The sequence below is a fragment of the Lathyrus oleraceus genome, chromosome 2, assembly GCF_024323335.1.
Source record: "Lathyrus oleraceus cultivar Zhongwan6 chromosome 2, CAAS_Psat_ZW6_1.0, whole genome shotgun sequence".
Lineage (NCBI taxonomy): Eukaryota > Viridiplantae > Streptophyta > Magnoliopsida > Fabales > Fabaceae > Lathyrus > Lathyrus oleraceus.
This window is the reverse complement of record NC_066580.1, coordinates 65,846,904-65,860,108: the sequence shown is the minus strand read 5'-3', so window position 1 is coordinate 65,860,108 and position 13,205 is coordinate 65,846,904. Positions and strand designations below refer to the sequence as shown.

Here is a 13,205-nt window from a genome sequence, read left to right as displayed (position 1 = left end):
AATTAAATTCTGACCTTTTCCAAAAAGTATTTTTAAAGATTGAATGTGAGGACGAGAGTTAAGCATTTGGATTTGATTATATAACCTAAGTCAACAGAGCGAGAGTTTGAGATAAGGGTGTTTAAAACGGTCAGTATTTTCTTAAAAGGAGTTTCTGCAACTTTATTGTTTTCAAAATATGGTTTTTGACTTAATTATAAGTGACAGCTACATTAATATAAAATCATGGTTTATTCAACAGAGCGAGAGTTTGAGATAAAACCTTTAACCAATAAAGTTAACCGAAACGATTCATTTTAAAACCAAGAAACCGACAAAGACTTGATTCCCTAGTTTTGACGAACTACATACCGATATCCGTTTTATTAATATTTAATCTAGATATTAGTTTAGCTCTTAGTTTTTCCCCAAACAATCAAACATTTTCACCTTAGATTTACGTAGTAACCTTAGATAACGGTATATCGATTCATAAGTCCCTGTGGGATCGATATCTTTTAAAACTACGCGATAGAACTGTGCACTTGCAGTTTGTATCCCATTCTCGACTCACCCAGTCGAGCGATCAAGTTTTTGGCGCCGTTGCCGGGGACTTTTATTCAATCGATATCGTAACTCTTCCGTTACGCTGTAGTGACTAAGGTTTCTTTTTCTTCTATTTTCTTTCTTTCGTTGATTTGTATGCCACGCACTCGCTCACAAGGCGAACCGCTCTATTTACGAATCAACGATATCGAACTATATCTCCGAGTCTTACGACGAATTCGGGAATATCGTGCTGCGAACAATCTCCCTCCTGTAGACCTTCCTGATTTCAAAAACATTTTTCCTTCGATACCCGAGATGGCAGAACCAGCTCGTGCTCTTAGAGATTACGCCGCTCCATCGCAAGATGAACCGCATTCAAGTATTGCTCCGCCCGCAATCGAAGCAAACAACTTCGAACTTAAACCTTCGCTGTTGCAAGCTGTGCAACAGAACCAATTCTCTGGAAATCTTACCGAAGATCCAAACCTTCATTTATCCGTATTTGTCCAATACGCTGATACTGTTAAAGCTAATGGTGTCACTTCAGAGGCAATTCGACTTCGTCTTTTTCCTTTCTCATTAAGAGATAGCGCTAGAAGATGGCTTCAATCACTTCCTTCCAACTCAGTCACCACATGGAACGAGTTGAAGAAAGTTTTTCTTGCCCGATATTTTCCGCCAAGCAAAACAGCTATGTTAAGAGCCCAGATAAACGGATTTAAACAGAAAGACAACGAGTCTCTTTTCGAAGCATGGGAAAGATACAAAGACATGATGAGACTTTGCCCACACCATGGTTTGGAAGACTGGTTAGTAATTCACACATTTTATAATGGTCTCTTATACAATACAAGGTTAACAATAGACGCCGCTGCAGGTGGTGCACTAATGAACAAACCCTATGCTGATGCTTACCAGCTCATCGAGAGCATGGCCCAAAATCACTATCAGTGGGGAACCGAACGAACAACGGTGGAAAAACCTCAACCGAAAACTGGCATGTACGAGATAAGTAACCTTGATCACGTTAATGCAAAAGTGGATGCTTTGGTCCAGAAAATTGAAAGTTTAAACGTATCACCTCCAGCCGCCGTGGTTGCTATAACTCAGAATTGCGAGGTCTGTGGAATCCAAGGCCACACTCCTGCGGAATGTCAACTCTTGACTGGAATCCAAGCAGAGCAAGTAAACTATGCTCAAGGAAGCCCCTATTCGAATACCTATAACCCAAATTGGAAGAACCATCCAAACTTTTCATATAAGAGTAATAATGCTTTATACGCACCTGGACAGTCTCCAAATCAAGCCCCATCTATACCTCCGGGATATCAGAAACCGAATCCTAACAATAATACCCCTAGAAAATCCAACTTGGAAATCATGATGGAAAACTTTATAGCATCCCAACAACAAACCAATAAAGATTTCTTAAACCAGAACATACACACTGGCGAACAACTTAAACAACTAGCAAGCAAAGTAGATGCCTTGGCTACCCATAACAAAATGCTGGAAACGCAAATATCTCAAGTAGCTCAACAACAAGCACCTACTGCTGCACCAACTGGTACATTCCCTGGACAACCCCAACCTAATCCGAGAAGCCAAGCTCATGCAATTATATTAAGAAGTGGAACGGAAATGGAAGGACCGTCTGACCCAAGGATAGAAAACCAAAACCCTAAGAAATCAACTGAGGAAAGTGAACCTAAGGAAAAGGAAGAGAGTAATAAGGAAACCCTAGAAAAGAAGGAACCTTATGTACCTCCACCACCTTACAAACCACCCATACCCTACCCTCAAAGGCTTGTTAAAACCAAAGATGTAGGCCAATTTAGAAAATTTGTTGATCTCCTTAAACAATTAAACGTTACAATTCCGTTTACCGAAGCTATTACGCAGATGCCCTCATATGCTAAATTCTTAAAAGAAATTCTTTCTAATAAGAGGAAACTTGAGGATAGCGAAACCGTTACACTCCCTGCCGAATGTAGCGCTATAATCCAAAACATGCCCCCTAAACTCAAGGATCCGGGTAGTTTCTCTATACCCTGTCACATAGGAAAATTTGTCATCGACAAAGCCTTATGCGATTTAGGAGCCGGAATTAGCGTTATGCCTTTATCCATATGTAAGAAACTGGAAATGGGAGAATTAAGACCGACCAAAATGTCTGTGCAATTAGCAGATCGTTCCATCAAATATCCTGTAGGAATCCTTGAAAACGTTCCCGTACGCATAGGTCAGTTTTACATTCCCACTGACTTCACAATTATGGACATTAGAGAAGATGATACTACACCTATTATACTAGGAAGACCATTCTTAGCAACTGCCGGTGCAATCATAGACGTAAAACGAGGACGACTCACCTTCGAAGTAGGTGAAGAGAAAATTGAATTCATTCTTTCCCAATTCTTGAAAGCACCTGCAATAGAAGATACATGTTACTTCATGGATATCATCGATGAATGCATAAAAGAAGCAAAGTCAGGAGAAGACAAATCATCAGACTATCTTTTAGAGGACAAATCTAACCAATGTTTAGCAATAACACCGGACCCTACGCAGTGTCTTAACAAACCAACCCCTGATTTGAAAACACTTCCCAAAAATCTGAGATATGAATTCCTAGACTTAGAACTTGAACGACCTGTGATAGTTAATGCCGATCTAGGAAGACTCGAAACAGAAAAACTCCTACATATCTTAAGAAAATACCCAACCGCACTAGGATACCACATAACCGATCTTAAAGGAATAAGCCCTTCTATTTGTATGCACCGCATCATGTTAGAAGAAGACTGTAAAACCTCTAGGGAACACCAGAGAAGACTAAACCCGATCCTAAGTGAGGTAGTAAAGAAAGAAATAACCAAGTTATTGGAAGCAGGTATTATATATCCTATATCTGATAGCAAATGGGTTAGTCCTGTACACGTTGTACCAAAGAAAGGAGGCATAACCGTTATTGAAAACGAAAAAGGAGAAACTATAACTAAACGAATCGAATCGGGATGGAGAATGTGCATTGATTATAGGAAACTAAACAAAGCAACCCGAAAAGATCATTTCCCTTTACCATTCATTGACCAAATGTTAGAACGATTAGCTAAACATTCACATTTCTGTTATTTAGACGGTTATTCAGGCTTCTTTCAAATACCAATTCACCCTGATGACCAAGAAAAGACAACATTCACATGCCCTTTTGGTACCTTCGCTTATAGACGAATGCCGTTTGGTCTGTGTAATGCCCCTGCAACTTTTCAAAGATGCATGATGGCAATATTCGCCGACTTTCTCGAAAACATCATGGAAGTATTTATGGATGACTTTTCTGTATACGGACAAAGTTTCGAAGAATGCCTTGAAAACCTAGAAAGAGTTCTTGAGCGATGTGTAAAAGTAAACTTAGTACTTAATTGGGAAAAGTGCCACTTTATGGTACAAGAAGGAATTGTTTTAGGACACATCATCTCGAATAGAGGAATTGAAGTAGACAAAGCCAAGATAGAGGTAATCGAAAATCTTCAACCCCCAAGAACCGTGAGAGAAGTACGAAGCTTTTTAGGACACGCCGGTTTTTACCGACGATTCATCAAAGACTTCTCTAAGATAACTAAACCCTTAACCGGACTGTTGATGAAAGATGCTGAATTCATATTCGACGATAACTGTTTAAAAGCATTTCAAACTCTTAAACAAGCATTGATCTCAGCACCCATCATGCAGACACCAGACTGGAATGAACCATTCGAAATAATGTGCGATGCCAGTGACTATGCTGTAGGTGCTGTTCTAGGACAAAGAAAGGATAAAAAGCTTCACGTTATATATTACGCTAGCAGAACCCTGGATGAAGCGCAAATGAATTATGCCACAACCGAGAAAGAACTCCTGGCAGTGGTATTTGCGCTAGATAAATTTCGTTCTTACTTGGTAGGAGCCAAAATAATAGTTTATACCGATCACGCTGCTATCAGGTACCTTTTAACAAAAAAAGATGCTAAACCTAGACTCCTAAGATGGATCTTGTTGCTACAAGAATTCGACTTAGAAATCAAGGACAAGAAAGGAACTGAAAACGTAGTAGCAGACCACCTCTCTAGACTTGAGAACCTTGAACCGGAAAGAACATCCATTAATGATGACTTCTCGTATGACAAACTCATAACTACTTTGGAAGAGAACAACTCCGACATGCAAGTAGAAACCACCTTAGCTATATCTGTCACACCATGGTACGCTGATCTAGTCAATTATTTAGCTGCCGGAATAGTTCCACCTACTTTATCTTACCAGCAGAAGAAACGATTCTTCCACGACATAAAACACTATTACTGGGATGATCCCTTACTTTTCAAAAGAGGCCCCGATGGTATTTTCCGTCGATGTATACCCGAAGAAGAGGTAGAAAATATAATCCAACACTGTCACTCCGCTCCTTATGGTGGACACACAAGTACATCCAAGACCTGCTCTAAAATCCTACAAGCTGGCTTTTATTGGCCAACTATTTGGAAGGACGTGCATACGGCTATTAAGGAGTGTGACAGATGTCAACGCACGGGAAACATATCTAGACGTGACGAGATGCCACAAAAAGGTATTTTGGAAGTAGAGATTTTTGACGTGTGGGGGATAGACTTCATGGGACCTTTCCCATCCTCTTTCGGTAACAAATACATACTTGTGGCAGTTGACTACGTATCAAAGTGGATCGAAGCTATAGCTTCTCCAACAAATGACACCCGAGTAGTAACTAGACTCTTTAAAATATAATATTTCCGAGATTTGGCATCCCAAGAATAGTAGTCAGTGATGGTGGATCGCACTTTATATCCAAGGTACTCGAAAAACTACTACTTAAATATGGAGTGAGACATAGGATAGCAACACCTTACCACCCTCAAACCAGTGGACAAGTGGAAGTGTCTAACAGAGAAATCAAGCAAATTCTAGAAAAAACGGTCGCCACTTCAAGGAAAGATTGGTCATTGAAATTACCAGAAGCTTTGTGGGCATACCGAACTGCTTATAAAACCCCCATAGGGACGACCCCATTTAAGCTCATTTATGGAAAATCCTGTCACCTCCCGGTAGAATTAGAACATAAAGCCTATTGGGCTATTAGAAATTTAAATTTGAATTATAAAGCCGCCGGTGAAAAGAGAATCCTTGACATAAACGAATTAGAGGAACTCAGAAGAGACGCCTATGAAAATGCCAAAATCTATAAAGAAAGAACAAAACAATGGCATGACAAGCGTATATCAAGGAAAATCTTCAAGCAAGGCGACGCAGTACTTTTATTTAACTCTAGACTAAAGTTATTCCCGGGAAAACTACGATCCAGATGGTCAGGACCTTTTCATATCACTAAAATCTTTCCCAGTGGAGCGGTAGAAATAAAAGGGAAATCTACAGAACCGTTCACCGTAAACGGGCAACGTCTGAAACATTATCACTATGCGGAAACCAACGAGGATTCGCAAATTCTACACTTAGACGAAACGCCCCCAGGACCCATCAATTATATTTAACAGTTTCTTTGTCGAGCTTGCGACGTGTAAACAAAGCGCTTGGTGGGAGACAACCCACTAATTAGTTTGCTATTTTCTTATTCTATTATTATCATTTCACTATTTTCTTTCTTAATTATTCTTTTAATTTTTTGTTCAGTATTCATTCTTTATTTATTCAAAAATATATAAAAAATATAATAATAATAATTTTTCTTTCTTTCGGCATTTGGCCAAATCCTGACTTAAACTCATGTCTTCTTTTTCTCTAGCTAGCACTAACCAGATGGGACATATTGATCGTATGGGTATCAAGTTCAGAGGAATGGCTCAGAAACAAAAGTTTGAAGAACTAGCCACTAGGGAGATGCTACCTAGTCTTTATGCTGATGATTGGGCGATGACTGCCCTTGGATTGAGACAGAGTGTCCTGTATCTGCTGAATCAGATAGGATGGGAGACATCCCCTATCCTGAGACATTTCACCACCTACCGGAGACTCACACTAGAATTCCTTAGTTCACTAATCTATCTACCCAGCCATGGAAAAGGAATTAGCAGAGGTTTTATTCAGTTCAGAATGTTCAACATGGAGTACCAATTTAATATTAGAGACTTTACCAACCTTTTGGGTTTTCCTACCTCCTTTGATACATTCACAGTAAGCCAGGAAGAACTTTTTGAATATAGAGAGCTTGAACACTTTTGGGGTAAGCTGACTGGAAATGATGAGCCCGAAGAACATGAGTTTCTCTCTGGAAACATACATAACCCGGCTTTTCGCTATTTCCATAAGATCCTAACCCACACTTTATTTGGGAAGAAGCCAAATAGTACTTCAGTTTCACGTGATGAACTCTTCATCATATTTTGTGCTTCCCAGAACCGTCCAGTAAACGGTGCTACTTTTATGTTAGCTAATTTGGACCACCTTATCCAGGATGAGCGAGCACCCATTAGAATAGGCGGTTTGATAACCATGATAGGTAATGCTATTGGATTGCGTCAGCCTATGCTTGACCTGAACCCTTTTTGTGGCATTACTACTATGAGTATACCCTTCCTCTTCAACACTATGTTCATAGCGAACTTAGGGTCTGATGAGTTTGAGCTTATGATTGATAACCAGGTTCTTTGCTTATTCACCATGCCTGATCCTAGGACTAGCGTTCATAACAGCAGTAACTGGCTTTACAACCTGAACGAAACCCCTACTCCTGCTAGATCCACTGAATCCATCCAGGACTATGAGATTTGTGATGACTATGAGCACTATGTTGACCATATCTCTCATGCTGAATCTGACCCTCAGACACCTTCCGGCTACTATGATATTGATCCTCCTCCTCAGCCTGTCCTGACCGAAGAATCAGCCATGCCTGATCTCCGACATCATATGCCAGGAACAAATATTAAAACCGTCATTGAAGCCTTGATGTCAGAGCATCACGCCCTCAGGGAAGATTTCCACAACTTGAGGCATGAAGTTCTAGGATACATGAGCAGCATGACGAATCAGTTTCACGAATTGCTACATCATGTTAACTCTTTTGCTCCTCCGGTCAGAGATCCGAAGAAGAAAATTATCAGAGGGAGCAATTCGAGCGTTTCCAACAGCGAGGCGTCGTTTCCACCAGGTACCCCGATTTAACTTGTTTACAACAATTAGGATTACTCCAAGGTATCGAATGGATGCTCCGCCTAGCCGACTTAACCTTCCTTTGCACTCATAATCAACCCACCTACCCATCCCTAACCTTAGAATTCTTAAGTTCATACGACTACACCACTCCCGCCGGTGAAGACGAATTTTTAACCGGTACCGCAACCTTCCGTATGTTCAACACCGAGTACTCCTTAACCCAAAACCGATTGAGTACCATGTTACAATTTCCCATAGAAGGTCAGGTACACCCCAGAATCCCTCCAAACTCAAACTGGAACACAGTTGACGTTTTCGACCTTTTCAAGAAAATTTCCGGTATAGATGCCTACAACTGGGAAGAGCTCCTTCTTTCCCATATACATAACCCAACTATCCGGTACTTTATCCGCATCTTGCAAAACACAGTTTTTGGAAGACCAAACAACAGCAAGGTCAACTCAAAGGAGCTATTTTTCCTCCAATGCGTCTTCGAACCGGATACTAAGGTAAACGCCGCCTCCTTTCTATTTCATCATATCCGCACCTTATGTGCTAGAGGCCGGCAACCCTTTATAATTGGTGGATTAATCACCACCATAGCACTTGGCCTAAACCTAGGGGATAAACTCCAAACTTTAGAATCTCTACCTCCCCTATCTATGGATATCACCTACTGTCGATCCAGCCGCCTGATTAAGAACAGAGTAGGCGGAGGATATTATCTTATGGTGAACAACCAGGCAGTCCCAAGCGTTGTTCTACCAAATATCGCCCTAACTGATGTCACAAACCCCGACCGCCACCTCTATGATCTAAACGCTCCCGAAGCCACCGAGCCTTCACAAACAAACCCGCCCACAGACGAGTTTGAAACAATGGAGCAAGGTGATCATCCTCCTACACAACATTCAGTCCCGCTCAACCCTTCCGGTAATGCAACTGGCCCATCCTCCCAACGTCGTCGACGAAGAAGGCCTGCAACCAACGACGACATTATGGATGCTATCGATGGAATGCAGGCACAGAATGCAGAGATGATGCAGATGATGCGTCAAATGCAACAGCAACAGGATGCTCGGAATGCCATAACCGACCAGCGGTTTACTGAGTTGTTTAGCAGGTTCGACAACTTAGACATACGTCAAAGATCACCAGGTCCAAGAACCAGAGGCGGAAGGCAGCCTTAGTTGTTATTTTCTTTGCATTTCCATTTTGTATTTCTTTCCCTTAAAACATTGAGGACAATGTTTAGTTTAAGTATGGGGGGGCAAACAATATTCTTCCTATTTCCATTTTCCAAGTATGTTACCTTCCCTTTCATTGTTATTTCCCTTTCTTATTATGAAAAAAAAAAAAAAAAAAAAAAACATTTTTATTTTAAGTTAAGTCCCTAGTGTGAAATATTTCTATTATCTACTCCCTCAATTTTCTTGAGCCATATCAAAAAAAAAAAAAAAAAAATTTTTAACACACCCAATAAGTATAAAGGTCGCTTACTTTATAAAATTTGAGTGAAATCAAAACAAAATCATTACCATAACAACGCTCTGAGAACCTCAATATGTTAGATCAGGATAAGTACCTATTATACCGATTCCTTGAACTTTTAGTTCTATGGCAACCCCAAGTAGTTTATACAGAAGTCAGCACCATCTTAATAGCAAACTACGTGGAGAGCCGATGAACATAAGTGAATGATCCCCAAAGTAACCTAAGATATATAAATATATCAAGAAATGCACTAATTAAATTAGGTGATCCTTACCAGATCATTTAATCTAAAGGTTGCAGATCATGCAAAAGCACAATACGAAAGATCCATTATGAGTTGGTTCAGTAGGAATCTGGTACTGAACTTGGTAGGGCGGACTACGGTTCGATCCCCCGCAATTTGCAATGGACTGAATAATGAAGTTATCCGACTTATGTACCAGAACTTCTAGCTAAAAGCGGATCATAATCACTAACCGGTTACTCTACTACGTGCGCGAAAAGATAAAGGGCTTAATGTGATTTCGCTAGAATGAAAACGGGTAAAATAAGACTAAAGGAACCAGGATAGCTATCATAGGGTACTTGAACTGATTTGCATAAGGTAGGGTTATCTAAGTTGTAACGGTAGTTGTTGATGTCAAGATTAAACTCAAGTCCTCCTAAACAAAAATCCATTTGCAACCTAGTACGAATTGATGTGTGCTTTGAAATTTCATCTGGCTAAAACTTTTAACAAGTTCTATACTGAATTTTGCTTGAGGACAAGCAAAGATTTAAGTATGGGGGAGTTTGATAACACGAAATTATATCACATTTTAAGACTTAATTCAATTAGATTAGATTATCATTTACTTTAGTTTATCTCATTTTATCAGATATTATGCAGTATTTCCTTGCTATTTATGTCAGGTATCCATTTTGAAGCAAAAGTGAAAAAGGGAAGAAAATGAGGTGTAGAAAGGAGTAAAAAGGAAACAAATATCAAAGACCAAGCCCAGCCCAAAGAAAGCGCACGTTGTGCCTGTGACGGGCGTCACAAGGGTTGTGACGAGCGTCACACTAAAAGCACCCCTGTGACGAGCGTCACACATGGTGTGACGAGCGTCACACCATTCCACTAGCTTTTTGGCGCAAGTCACGCCCTCAGAAGAATTGAAGAGACGTTGAGAGAGTTCGTGTCCTATGCCCACGCCGTGTATTTAGCCATGCTGAAGACTCGTGGGAAACAAAAAGCAGTTAGAAGCACTACTATAAATAGCTACATTAGAAACCTAAAAGGGTCCGCTTCCTCTCCTCTCTTTTGCCGTCTACTCTGCCGAAGCTTTTCAAACCTTCTGTTTTAGCTTTTGCTTATTTTTCTTTTCCAGCATTGTTTATTTTATTTATTTCTTTTGCAAGCTTTACATTCTTTTTCCCTTGCAAATTTACCTTTCCCGTTTTAGCTTTTAGATATTTTTCGCATAATAGTTTCTACACCGGAAACTACTGTGCAACTTTATACCGGATTTAACCTTACGTTATATTCCAGTTTTATTTCCTTGATTTAATTTACTGTTTAATTGAAGAATCCAAGAACAAATCCTACCGGCTTGTGGTGGAGTGTTCAAGACTATTGTATTACGCATTCAGGTTCTTTAATCATTATTTAATATTTTGTTTTATCATTTATCTATATTATCTGCCTGGAATGAGTCTGTTTATGCATGATATAAATTCTTATTTATTTAGCATGTCTGGCTAATTTGCCTAGGTATCGGTATGTAAAGTAAGCAGAATAAGGGATCAAGACTGAGTCGGTCTATCTAAACTTAAAATCAAAATCAATCTTTTTACGGTCTCAACTTACAGGTTTAATAACAAGATTTTTTACAAAAGTAAAAGACATAAAGAAGTTAAAATCAATAGAGCGAGAGTTTGAGATTTTAACTGGACAGTGTAAGTTAGGCATTAATTCTAGATCAGGGCGAGAGCAAGTTTTAGAGTTAATTAAATTCTGACCTTTTCCAAAAAGTATTTTTAAAGATTGAATGTGAGGACGAGAGTTAAGCATTTGGATTTGATTATATAACCTAAGTCAACATAGCGAGAGTTTGAGATAAGGGTGTTTAAAACGGTCAGTATTTTCTTAAAAGGAGTTTCTGCAACTTTATTGTTTTCAAAATATGGTTTTTGACTTAATTATAAGTGACAGCTACATTAATATAAAATCATGGTTTATTCAACAGAGCGAGAGTTTGAGATAAAACCTTTAACCAATAAAGTTAACCGAAACGATTCATTTTAAAACCAAGAAACCGACAAAGACTTGATTCCCTAGTTTTGACGAACTACATACCGATATCCGTTTTATTAATATTTAATCTAGATATTAGTTTAGCTCTTAGTTTTTCCCCAAACAATCAAACATTTTCACCTTAGATTTACGTAGTAACCTTAGATAACGGTATATCGATTCATAAGTCCCTGTGGGATCGATATCTTTTAAAACTACGCGATAGAACTGTGCACTTGCAGTTTGTATCCCATTCTCGACTCACCCAGTCGAGCGATCAAGTGGTTTGACCCGTAGCGGTCGTGTGTTTTCAACACCACCAAAGCCTCAAACTAATGCTGATTTTGTTGAACGCCCGACTGGGAATGCTGTGAGCACCCCGAATCCGGCACCTGCTGTTAAACCCTCATCTACATTGATAACTCCTACTTCTGTTGGCCCGAGTGGCAATGTGAAAGAAGATTGTGATGAGATGCTAAGGCTCATCAAGAAGAGCGAGTACAATGTTGTAGACCAGCTTCTACAAACGCCATCCAAAATATCCATGTTATCTTTGCTTATGAATTCAGAACCACATAGAGAGGCTCTGCAGAAAGTTTTGGATGTGGCATATGTAGATCATGATGTCACTATAGAACAATTCGATAGCATTGTTGCAAACATCACTGCTTGTAACAATTTGAGTTTCTGTGACTCTGATCTCCCTGAGGAGGGAAGAGACCACAACTTGGCATTACACATTTCCATGAACTGTAAAGACGACGCCATGTCCAATATGCTGGTGGACACTGGGTCATCCTTGAATGTATTGCCAAAATCCACTCTCTCGAAACTGTCATATCAAGGGTCTCCCATGAGGCAGAGTGGAGTAGTTGTGAAAGCTTTTGATGGTTCACGTAAGACTGTGATTGGGGAAGTTGATCTCCCAATCAAGATTGGACCAAGTGATTTCCAGATTACCTTCCAGGTAATGGACATTCACCCATCGTACAGCTGTCTCTTAGGCAGACCATGGATTCACGAGGCTGGCACCGTGACATCCACCTACACCAGAAGCTGAAATTTGTGAAGAACAAGAAATTGGTAGTGGTAGGGGGAGAAAAGGCTCTCCTGGTTAGCCATTTGTCTTATTTCTCATACATAGATGCTGAGGATGAAGTTGGAACTCCTTTCCAAGCTTTATCTATAGCTGAGCCTATTGAGAAAAGAACTCCTTAATTTGCTTCCTACAAAGATGCAAAGTTGGCAATCGAATGTGGTGCAACTGCTGGTTTAGGGAAAATGATCGAGCTAGAAGACAACAAATCCCGGGCTGGCATTGGCTTTTCTTCTGGGGTCTTCAACGCACAAGGACTGTTCAAGAGTGGAGGATTTATCCACACTGGTCAGGACGAAGAAGCTGCAGCTGTCTTGGAAGAGGATGCAGAGGACTCTGGCAATTTTGTAATCCCTGGAGGGATCTGCAACAATTGGGTCGTTGTGGATATTCCTACAGTTATCCACAAGTCAACGTAATAATCACTTTGTTTAAAAACCCTTCTCCCATGCCAAAAGGAGGAGTGATGACATTGTTGGCAGATAAATACAATGATATTTTCATTCAATAAATTCATGTTAAATGTTTGTTTTTCCAATTTATTTTCCCTTTTTGCTTTTTGCATGAAATTGGTGATCACATAAAACCCTAAAAAATAGAATAAAATCAATCTTTTTCATCTGCATAATGATTTGCCTTGATTGA

General features: G+C 39.8%; 1 pseudogene; it reads right to left on the bottom strand.

The window, feature by feature from the left end:
* Positions 1-1,228: 1,228 nt before the first annotated feature.
* LOC127124295 (uncharacterized) lies at positions 1,229-1,328 on the bottom strand (annotated as a pseudogene).
* Between the last annotated feature and the right edge of the window lie 11,877 nt (positions 1,329-13,205).